General features: G+C 37.6%; 1 non-coding gene across 1 annotated transcript; it reads right to left on the bottom strand.

The window, feature by feature from the left end:
* Positions 1-396: 396 nt before the first annotated feature.
* Positions 397-505, bottom strand: LOC144220204 (U6 spliceosomal RNA). The gene has a single exon (XR_013331662.1). It is a non-coding gene; the product is annotated as a U6 spliceosomal RNA (small nuclear RNA).
* Positions 506-12,012: the final 11,507 nt, after the last annotated feature.

The raw sequence follows: 12,012 nt of genomic DNA, 5'->3' as shown, positions 1-12,012 counted from the left end.
TGGAGGAGGGGCAGAGAGAGAGGGAAAGAGAGAGAAACTCAAGCAGGCTTTGCACTGTCAGCATAGAGCCTGATGCAGGGCTCCATGTCACAAACTGTGAGATCATGACCTGAGCCAAAATCAAGAGTCAGATGCTCAACAGACTGAGCCACCGAGGTGCTTCAAGGTTTTTTTCATTTAATTTTTTAAACTTTGTTCATTTTTGAGAGAGAGAGAGAGAGAGAACACAAGTGGGAGTGGGACAGAGAGACAAACAGCATCCAAAGCAGGCTGCAGGATCTGATCTGTCAGCACAGTGCCCAATGCAGGGCTCAAATTCACTAACTGTCAGATCATGACTTGGGCCAAAGTCAGGCGCTTAATTGAATGATTCACTCAGGTGCTCCCAAGGATATTTTTAATATGGAACTCTTCATGAATTTGCATGTCATTCTTGCACAGGGTATCCATGCTAATATTCTCTAAATTGTTCTAATTTTAGTATATGTGCTGCTGAAGTGAGCACTTGTAATGAATCTTAAAGACTACATCAGCTAAAAATGAGGAAGAATCCAAATAGTGACAAATTATGGTAACTAATAATGCAACACAGTGATATACAGAAACACTGTATTATTTTGGAAACAAGAGAATAAAAACTGTATTGCACTATATGATAGCACAGAGCAGCCTGATATCAGTACTGAAGCATCATAGGGTCACTCTATCCTTGACCATGAATATTTAGTGCTTTTAATCAGCTCACAAAATGGAGTCTTACCACTCCTTGGAAATCTATGACAAAAAGGAGCTCTTTTCCAGTTTTAATAACTAAACATTTTAGGAGGAATATAGAAATATGTTAGCCTCTTCTCCAAGGAATCAAGTGCTGTCCTTCCACATGAATGAATACATACATACATACATACATACATACATACATACATACATACATAGAAGGCTGGCTTAGTTCTGACTATATGACTGTTTAGTTCTCTCAGACACACATTCTCTCCCAGCTTCCTGGTAGTCAGGTACAACTGAAACAATCTGAAATTGTTTGCTCTCATTGTCATCATTTGACCCTTGCTTCTGAACTCAGTCCAGCATTTTTTTGTATCACTGCATGAAATACCATAAGTCATAATTCCAGGAGCCCTTCAATGACCTGTTTGGAGAGACTGGTTAATGGGAGTGAGTCTAGTACAGATTTTTGGCATCAGAACTTGGTATGGTATGACTCAGTATACAGGAACTATAAATGACTGTTTCTCTCCCTATGGTTTTGAAAGGAGGTCAAAGCCCATGTTAGGAACTTTCCTATTGCTGGAGAATGAAGAGATTCCCAAAATACAGAGTAAAACACATAGACTTACAAATAAAAGTTGGTCTCAAATTTCAAGGATATAAGGATATTCTTATTTTTTGAGTAGCTATGCAGTGCAGTTTCCCTCAAACTACACACCACGTAAATGTGCTTCCAAAAGTTTTCTGAGAACAGAATCCATCTGAGGGAATTCATCCCAAAGCAAAGCTACCAAATCATATTTCTTCCAATTTCTATGCTATTTTCACCAAATATCCATCTCTAAGACAGCAATCCACTCCTCCCCTCTAGGACACTAGAGAACATGAAAAGATGAATGGAAATAAACAATAATAAATCACATGTTGGATATATATATGTATATACACATATATACACATATATATACATATATATACAAATATATGTTAAACGAGTTTAATTTATGAAAATTACTAAGCAATTTTTGAAATTAATAACTATAGTTTAAGAATTCTAAATATGATACATTATACTAACAGTCTTGGTAAATTTTTGTGTCAGCTCTTAAGTCCCGGATGAAAGAGGACATTTAATGGTGTGAATCCTACCCTGATCAACCCAGGAACAAGCAAATAAATAGAGGAAAGGAAGACTACAAATAGAATATAAACACCACCATCTTTCTTTCATCTTTCAACTTTTATTGTTTTAAAGGTTCATGGGTGAAGACTTTGTGTTAACGTGTATTATCCAAGCCTGAAATAAATGTTCAATCGATGTCTAAGACTGTCAGCCAATGAATCAAAATCAATAGTACCCAGATCAAAGTTCTAGGAAGGGGACAAAATAAGTGGATTGCTATAGGTACAACATAAGAGCTCCCAGGTAAGTTCTGGGGAGAAAAAGAAACAAAATTGGTAGCCTGGAGTATTTTAGGTTGATTGTGAGGGAAATTGTGTCAACATGAAATTGCAATGATTTAGCAAAAGATCCATGAACACTCTTCCTCATGGACTCTTTAATTACTAGTGTGAATGTTTAGGAGTTTGGGATTATTGGGCAACCTTATTTTGTAATTATTTGAAAACTGCATCCTATATGTAGTTAAGAATTCCCATGGCTCTTCTTATGTCTGTTTTGTAGAAATTGCACTCAACTGTGTTTCAGTTATGTTTTTATTTCTGCAAAGAGAATTGTCACTCAAACAGAAAAGTACTCAACCCTAAATGTTAAAAGTCAAAAAACAAAATATATGCTATTTTTTCCTCTTTAACCATTTCTATATTTTACACATTTATATTTTTTATGTGGGATTAATTAATATAAGTGTTAAAGGTCAGAGATATATTGTTTGAAGAAGAATTAGGGGCAGCTGGGTGGCTCAGTCGAATGTCAAGCGTCCGACTTTGGGCTCAGGTCATGATCTCATGGCACATGAGTTCAGGCCCCACATAGGACCCTGTGCTGACAACTCAGATCTGGAACCTGCTTCAGATTCTGTGTCTGTGTCTTCCTTTCTCTCTGCCCCTCCCCTGCTCGCGTTCTTCTATCTCTCTAAAAAACCATGTTTTAAAATGTTTTTTCCAATTTTTTCAATAGGAAATTAAATGTTCTTCATCCAGCATGTTTGTTTGTTCATTTGTTTGTTTTCAATTCTTTAAACATATTACCAATAAAATGGAAACAATTTGCCAAATTCCAAGTGAAAATGACAATAAGCCATTTTCCCAGTTTCCTATCAATATTTGGAGGAATGGCAACAATTAAACCTAATAAAACTTTTGTTGTTTTTTTTTAAATTTTTTTAAATGTTTTTATTTATTTCTAGGAGAGAGAGAGAGACAGCGTGAGCAGGGGAGGGTCAGAGAGAGAGGGAGTCACAGACTAAACAGGCTCCAGGTTCTGAGCTGGCAGTCAGCACAGAGCCCGACGTGGGGCTCAAACCCACGAACCGCGAGATCATGACCTAAGCGAAAGTCGGACGCTCAACAGACTAAGCCACCCAGGCGCCCCAAACTTTTGTTGGTTTTTTAATGAGCTTTTAATTTTAAAATAATTGTAGAATTAGTTGTTCTAGTTGTAAGTTTTAAAAAGAGAAATATTTTCCATAATTTTCCCCAATGGTAACATCTTACACATCTGTAGTATATTATCACAACCAGAATACTGAAACTGACGCAATAGACTGATCTTATTCAAATATCTCAAGTTTTACTTGCACTCATTTGTGTGTGTGTTAGTGTGTATGTGTGTGTTCTATGCAATTTTATCACATGTGTAAGTTTGTGTATCCACTACCACGTCAAGATACAGAATAGTTCCAATAGCACAATGATTCCTAGTTATTTCCTTTTATTATCACCCCCATTTTCCAGCCCTTTACCACACTCTACACTCCCTAACTCCTGGCAACAATTAATCTGTTCTCTCTTTCTATAATATTGTAATTTCAAGAATGTTATACAGATGTAAACATACAATATGTGTGAGAATGACTTTTTTCACTCCATATAATTTCTCTGAGATTAATCCAAGTTGCTGTGTATACGAATAAAGTTTTTAAATGTTAACATCATTAAGTAATATAAGACAAACATAGTCATATTCTTATAATGATTATAAGAATTTTTCAATGGTCTCGTTTAGTGCTTCTCAATCACCTGGCAGCTTGCTAAACTAAAACAGCTATCTGGGCTCCACCTCTAGAGATCTTGGTAAAGTGGTCAGAGAAGGACCTGAAAATGCACATATCTACAAGTTCCTCTTCAGTGAGGCTGATACTGCTGACCCAACTTTGAATAATACTGCTTTTAATTTATAATTAAGAGCTCATTAGAATTCCAATTTGAAATATTGTTCTATAATAATTCATTGTCACCTTCCTATACCCGACATTTATGGGTTTGAAAGAGAAAGTAATATTCTCAGTCTTCTCAAAAAATCCTCCATCATTTTCAGGAGGAAACCAGACTTTCAAAATCAGATACCAAATAAACAAAAAGAAAACAGGCAGTTTACAAAAGAGGAAATACAAAGAACCAATAAACTAAATAAACAAAAGTGTTTCTCAGCAGTAATCAAGAAAAAGCACATTAAAGCAATGAGCTCGTAAAATCTTATTGGCAAATATTTCAAAATTTGGTAACCTCACATGTGGGTAAGATAATAGAAAAACACACAGCCATAATAAAAATGAACAATTACCTTAATGAGCAATTTCTATAATTTATTAACATTAAATATGCTTTATGATCCAGTTACTACCATACCAGATCTCTATCTGCCAAATGCATGTACAACGCAGCATGTTATAAAGGTTTTTTTTTAAGTTTCCCAAAAAGTTAAAGCTTCCTAAATGTCCATAAATAAAGGAAAAACTAATTAACATCATTCAGCAGTTTGAAAGAAAATGAAGTTACTCTCTATGCACAAAGGTAAAAATATTTGAAACAAAGTTTGTTGAAAAATGACAATATAATGCATATAGTTTGTCATTTTTGGTAGCATTCATATACTACAAATAATAGCAAATAACTATGAAGCACTTACTACATTTTTGGCACTATGCTAACCAAATTATATGCAATAACTAATTATTTTATTCCTCAAAACAGCTGTATAGGCTAAGTACCATTAATAATAACTAACATCCAATTTGTGGATCCAGTCCAAGATGGCAACATGGGAGCCCATGAAGTCCCCTCCTCCTACAGACATACCAAATGTGCAGCTATACATGAAGAAATTCCCTCTGAAAGAAATCCAGAAACTGCGGGACTCCTATATATCAGATGAACAAAGAGCATCCACATCAAAATGGCGTCCACATCAAAATGGGTAGGAAAGGCTGATACACACTATCAACCCCACCCCTGGCACAGCAATCATACAATCAGGAGGGAATTCCCAACTCCAAGTTTCTCCCCAAGGGGTGAAGGGTTTGGACCTCATTTCCAGCACCCAAATGTTTAAGAATTGCACATGAGGGACCCCATAATGTCTATCTCTGCAAACCAACAGGGTTTGCATCCACAAAACCCACTAGGCTTGTATCCTATAGGATACATAGGAACAGTTCTTAATGGGCTCTAGAGGACTCACCATGGCTACCTGCCATGGAGGTTAGGAGCAGCAAAAATGTCATGTCTCAGTCTTCCCAGTCTTTTCCTGAAAAGGTTCTATTTGGATACATTAAAAACTGCTTACTGGGGCGCCTGGGTGGCTTAGTCGGTTAAGCGTCCGACTTTCACTTAGGTCGTGATCTCGGGGTTTGTGGGTCCGAGATCTGTGCTGATTACCAGCTCAGAGCGTGGAGGCTGTTTCAGAGTCTGTGACTCCCTCTCTCTCTGACCCTCCCCTGCTCACGCTATCTCTCTCTCTCTCTCTCTCTCCCCTAGAAATAAATAAAGCATTAAAAAAAATTTAAAAAAAAAAGCTGCTTACTAAGTTTTATCATTTAGCACACATCTAGGGTCTGACTGCCATCCTCCCTGGAGACCAGGAAAGCCAGTGGACATCTCTGTCTTCTCCCTCTAGCCCACTCCACATTAGTAGTATCCCTATGAAAGGAGCTTGTGCGCATATCTGTACCCCAGCTTCAGCACCTACCATCTGAGGGTTGGGATCCTGGATCACCTGGCTCTGACAGCCAGTGAAGACTGCATTCAGGAGACCCATAGGACTGTTGCAAACAAAGAAGCAGCTCTTAACTGGCTATGCTCCCACAGCTCAGAGCAGAAAGAACAAACAGAAACACCCATCTCCCAGTCTTTCCCTGAAAGAGGTCTATTTGCATACTTTGAAAGCTGTTGCCCAAGGATCAAGTTTCTAATTTAGAACACATTTTGGGGCTGGATGACATCATCCCCAGATACGAGGAAAGCCTGGGGACATCTCTGTTCTCTCTCCCTCTAGCCTACTTCGGTAGTCAGTATCTCCCTGGAAAGAGCTTGTTCACACATCTGGTACCCCCAGATTTTCCAGTTGCTGCCCAGAGCACAGGCCCCCGGATCACTTGGTTCTGACAGCCGATATGCATTCATTGGTGCCACAGGACTACAGCAAACAAACAAACAAAAGTTCTTAATGAACACAGAAGTACTCTCTTCCTCCCATGGCTTTACAACTGGGCCAGGCACAGGGAGAGGCAGCAAAAATGCCTACTTCTCAGGTTCTCCCAGAAAGGGAGCTGACTGCGTCCAGCTTCCAATCAACTGGCATCTAGATGCTAACTGCAATCCTCCCCTTAGGGCACTGATGGGTCTGGACCCAGCCTCTAATACTGGGAGGCACTTAGAACAATGAAGGTTACTTAGGCATTCACAAGGGTTTCAGAGAAAAATGAAAACCTCAGGGCAGACTGATTGATGAAATTATTCCTACCCAAGAGCAGTCTGTCAAGACCGGGAAAGGAGGCTACTTTGTCTAATGTGCAGAAAGCAACATAGAGAGCCAAGAAAAATAAAGAAATAGGGGAATATATTTCAAACAAAAGAACAAAATTAAACTCCAGAAACAGACCTCAATAAAATGGAGAGAAGTGATTTACTTATTAGAGGATTCAAAACAACAACCATAAAGATTCTCACAGAGGTCAGGAGAACAATGCACGAACAAAGTGAAAATTTCAAAGAAGAGAGAGAAAATATGAAAAAGTACCAAACGGGCGCCTGAGTGGATCAGTCAATTAAGCACCCGACTTTGTCTCAGGTCATGACCTAAAGGTTCACAAGTTTGAGCCCCACAATGGGCTCGGTGCCAACAGCTCAGAGCCTGGAGCCCACTGCAAAGTCTGTGTCTCCTTCTCTCTCTGCCCTTCCTCTGCTTCCTCACTCTGTCTCTCTCTCTCTCAAAAATAAACATTTTTAAAAAGTAAAAAAAAGAAAGAAAAAGTACCAAACAAATCAAGAGAATAATACAATAACTGAACTGAAAATTTCAATAAAGGGATTCAGGTTCAATAGCAGACTAGATAAAACAGAAGAAAAAAAAATCACTGAACCTGAAAACAAAGCAGTGAAACTCATCTAATCTGAGAAATGAAAACATAAAAAAATAAAAATAGGGAAGATAGCTTGAGGGACTTTTGAAACACTATCAAGAGGAACAATACACCCGTTATAGAGGTCCCATAAGGAGAAGAGAGAAAGGATCAGAAGGCTTATTCAAAGAAATAATGGCTGAAAACTTTTCTCAACATGGAGAAAGAAAGACATCCAGACCCAGAAAGCCCAGAAAACTTAAATAAATAAATAAATAAATCCAAAGAGACTCACAATGAGATACATCATAATTAAATGGTCAAAAGACTAAAAGAGAATCTTAAAAGCAACTTGTTACATAAAAGGGAAATCCCTCCTCCCACCCCCATAAGACCATCAGTAAGTTTTTTAGCAGAAATTTTGCAGGCCAGAAAGGAGTCAGTGGCATTATGTATTCAAAGTGCTGACAGAAAAACAACAACAAAAACACAACCAAGAATACTCTATCTGGCAAAATTGTCCTTCAAAATGGAAGGAGAGATAAAGAATTTTCCAGACAAGGAAAAGCTGAGAACTTCATCTACTAGACCAGCCTTACAAAGAATGTTAAAGTGAATGCTTCAAGAAAAATTTAAAGATGCTAATTGGTAACAGGAAAACACATAAAAGTATAACACTCAATGATAAAGGTAAATATAGTTAAATTCATAATACTCTAATATTGTAATGATGGCAGGTAAATGATTTGTAACTCTACTTTATACACGTGAAAAGAGAATAGTGTCAAAAATAACCATAACTATAATAATTTGTGATTAGATACACAATGTAAAAAGATGTAAATTGTAACATCAAAAATATAAAATGTGAGGGAGTATGTAGAACTTTTATATGTATCTGAAGTTATTTTCTTTCAGTTTAAAATAGATATAAAGTATTTTATGTAATCCCCATGATAACCATAAAGAAAAAGCCTATAGTAGTTACATAAAAGATAAAGATAAAGTAATGAAGGCTTATCACTACAAAAAAAAATCACCAAATCAAAAAGGAAGAGAACAAGAGAGAGAAAGAAACAAAGGAATTCTAAAACAATTAGAAAACAATGAACAAAATGGCAATAGTAAGCCCATACCTATTATTACTTTAAATGTAAATAGACTAAATTATCCAACAGGTATACAGTGGCTAAATTAAATAAGACTTAACTATATGCTACCCTTAATATACTCACTTCATCTCTAAGGATACACATAGTCTTGGGGTGCTTGGGTGGCTCAGTTGGTTAAGCACCCAACTTTTTTCAAAAATTTGTTTAACATTTTTACTATTGAGAGACAGAGAGAGACATAGCATGAGCATGGGAAGGGCAGAGAGAGGGGAAGACACAGAATTTGAAGGAGGTTCCAGGCTCTGAGCTGTCAGCACAGAGCCCAACACGGGGCTCGAACTCACAAACTGTGAGATCATAACCCGAGCCGAACTTGGATGCTTAACCAACTGAGCCACCCAGAGGCCACAAGCACCTGACTTTTGATTTTGGCTCAGACCATGATCTCACAGTTTTTGAGTTCAAGCCCCACATCGGGCTCTGTGCAGACAGTGTGGAGCCTGCTTGGGATTCTCTCTCTCCCTGTTCCTCTCTCTCTGCCCCTCCCCATTCATGCTGTCTCTCCTCTCTCCCTCTCTCTCTCAAAAATAAATAAACTTTTAAAAATGTTTTTTTAAAAAAGGATATATTTGAATTGAGACTAAAGGGTTGGAAAAATAAATTGCGTGCAAATGGAAGGCAAAAGAAAGCAGGAGAAGCTATACTTATAAAAGACAGTAACTGTAACAAGAAAAAAAAAGGAAGTCATTATATAATAATAAAGGGGTCAATTTATCAAGGGAATGTAACATTTGTAAACATTTATGCACCCAACATAGGAGTTTCTAAATATTAATGGATCTGAGGGGAGACATAAACAGCAATACAATAGTAGAGGGCTTCAATATTCAGCTTTAAAAAAAGGATATATCATCCAGATGGAAAATGAAGAAGGAAACATTAGATTTAAACTAAACATTAGACCAGATGTCCTTAACAGACATTTACAGAACATTTCATCCTACAGCAGGAAAATACACATTCTTCTAAAGTGTACATGGAATATTCTCCATGACAGATCATATGAGACCACAAAACAAGTCTTAATAAATTTATGAATCATATCAAATATCTGACCATAATAGTATGAAACTAGCAATCAAGAGAAAACTGGAAAATTCACAAAAATGTGATTAAAAAACAGGCTTTTAAAAGGCCAATGGGTCAAAGAAGAAATCAAAACAGAAGTCAAAAACTATCTTGAGACAAATGAAAGTGAAAGCACGTATACCAACATTTATGGGATGCAGCAAAATTTATAGTGTTATATGCCTAACTTAAGACAAAAGAAAGATCTCAAATTAAACAACTTAACTTTACGCCTCAGGGAACTAGGAAAAGAAGAGGTATCTCCTTACACCTCTTAGAATGAGTATCATCAAAAAGGCAAGAGATAACAAGTGTTGGCAAGGATGTGGAGAAAAGGAAACCCTTTTGCACAGTTGGTGGGAAGGTAAATTGGTACAGTCACTATAGAAAACAGTGTGAAGTTTCCTCAGGAAATTAAAAATAGATCAACTGATCTATTTTACGTGAACTCTCACGTTCAGTGAAGCTTTATTCACAATAGCCACAATATGGGAACTATCCAAGTGTTTCTCAATAGATGAATAAATAATATGTAATTGGTATGTATGTATATCAATATATACTCAATGAAATATCATTCAGCCATGAGAAAAGGGCATCTGCTATTTGAAACAATACAACATAGATGTAATTTGAAGGCATTCTGCTAAATGAAATGTCAGACAAAAACTCTGTATGATTTCATGTACATGTGGAATCTAAAACAAGTTGACCTCATGGAAAAGGAGACCAGAATGGTGGTTACCAGGGGCTGAGGGTGAGGAGAGTAGGGAGGACAGTGAGAGAAAGGTGGAAATGTTGGTTAAAGAGCACAAACTTCTAGCTAACAAGATGAATAACTTCTGGGTAATCTAATGTTAAGCAAAGTGACTATAGTTAGCATTTTCTTACATGTCTGAAAGTAGCTAGAGAGTAGATCTTAAATATTCTCAACATAAAAAATAAGTGGTAATTATGTGATGTGATGTGATGTGATGCCAGTGTTAGCTGGCTACTCTGGTAATAATTTTGCAACATATAAGTATGTTAAATTATGTAACACAGCTTAAACCTACACATTTTATTTCAATTATATCTCAATAAAGCTGGAAAAATTCACTTAAATGCTCAATAAAAATGCTAGGTATTATTCAGAGTAATTTAAAAAACAAAGCATTTGGGGCACCTGGGTGGCTCAATTGGTTGAGCATCCAACTTCAGCTCAGGTAATGATCTCACAGTTCACAGGTGCGAGCCCTGCATCGGTCTCTGCGCTGACAGCTCAGAACCTGGAGCCTGCTTCAGATTCTGTGTGTGTCTCTCTCTCTGCCCCTCCCCTGCTCACACTCTCTCTGTCTCTGTCTCTATCAAAAATAATAAAACATTATAAAAACAAAGTAATTTAATAATAATAATGATAGCTAATACTTATTGAATGCTTATTGAGTTTCAGGCATTGTTGTAAGCACACCATACTTATCTACTTATACTTTATCTACTTATCTCACAGAATCCTAGGAAGAAACGTAGGAAGCAAAGGAATCAAGAGTAAAGCTGGGCATGTCATCAACAATGATTCAAAAGGTCTTCTCTCTAGGTCACATCATTAATCGATTCCACTTTAACAACATGGAAAGTTTGTCTCGCCAGCAAAGATTAAATTCCCAGCAGAGAGACTTGGTTAGTTCAGCTTGGGGAAGGAGACTACCCTAGGATCAATCAGTTCTGTCCAGAGTGGCAGAATCACCAACATGGACAAAATCATCAGAAGCCCATCTGTACATGTTTGATTGATCTCGGAGATGGGTGAAGTTAGGAAAAGGGCATAAGAATATGGTTGTAAGCCTGGAGTTCATCCCAGCCCTGGTATCCCTTACTCTGTGAAGCCCCTGCTAGAGGCAAACAATGACTGGGATCTATTGATTCAACTAACATTTCGAAAATGTTCCCTCAGCACCTAAGTTGTTCCTGGCACTTTAAAAATTTGCTTTTGTATAATGTGCTATGGTTTACAGAGGTCTTTTACACAGACTTTCCTTTTCTGTTTTTTTTCCCCTCCAAACAACCACAGAAATATAAGTAGTGCAGATAGTATTCTCCATTTGTGTAGAGGAAGAAACTCAAGGTGACAAATAGCTTGCCCAATAGTCACATGCTTGGATAAGGGGAGGGCAAAGCTGGAACTCTAGCCTATGACTTTTTTTTTTAAATTTTTTTTTTTAATGTTTTATTTATTTCTGAGAGAGAGAGGCAGCGTGAGCAGGGGAGGGTCAGAGAGAGAGGGAGACACAGAATCTGAAGCAGGCTCCAGGCTCCGAGCTAGCTGTCAGCACAGAGCCCGATGCGGGGCTCGAACCCACGAATCACGGGATCATGACCTGAGCCAAAGTCGGACGCCCAACCGACTAAGCCACCCAGGCGCCCCTAGCCTATGACTTTTTAATCTCCAGCCAGTCCTCTTCCCGTTAATACTTGGTGCAAATATTTCACACTGGCTTGGGGAAAAAGGTACTGAGAGCAGCTTATTTCATTGAGAAGGAAGAACT

Source organism: Crocuta crocuta, unplaced genomic scaffold (assembly GCF_008692635.1).
Source record: "Crocuta crocuta isolate KB4526 unplaced genomic scaffold, BGI_CrCroc_1.0 scaffold9, whole genome shotgun sequence".
Taxonomy (NCBI): domain Eukaryota; kingdom Metazoa; phylum Chordata; class Mammalia; order Carnivora; family Hyaenidae; genus Crocuta; species Crocuta crocuta.
Note: the sequence above shows the minus strand (reverse complement) of the source record. Positions and strands in the feature narration are given on the sequence as shown.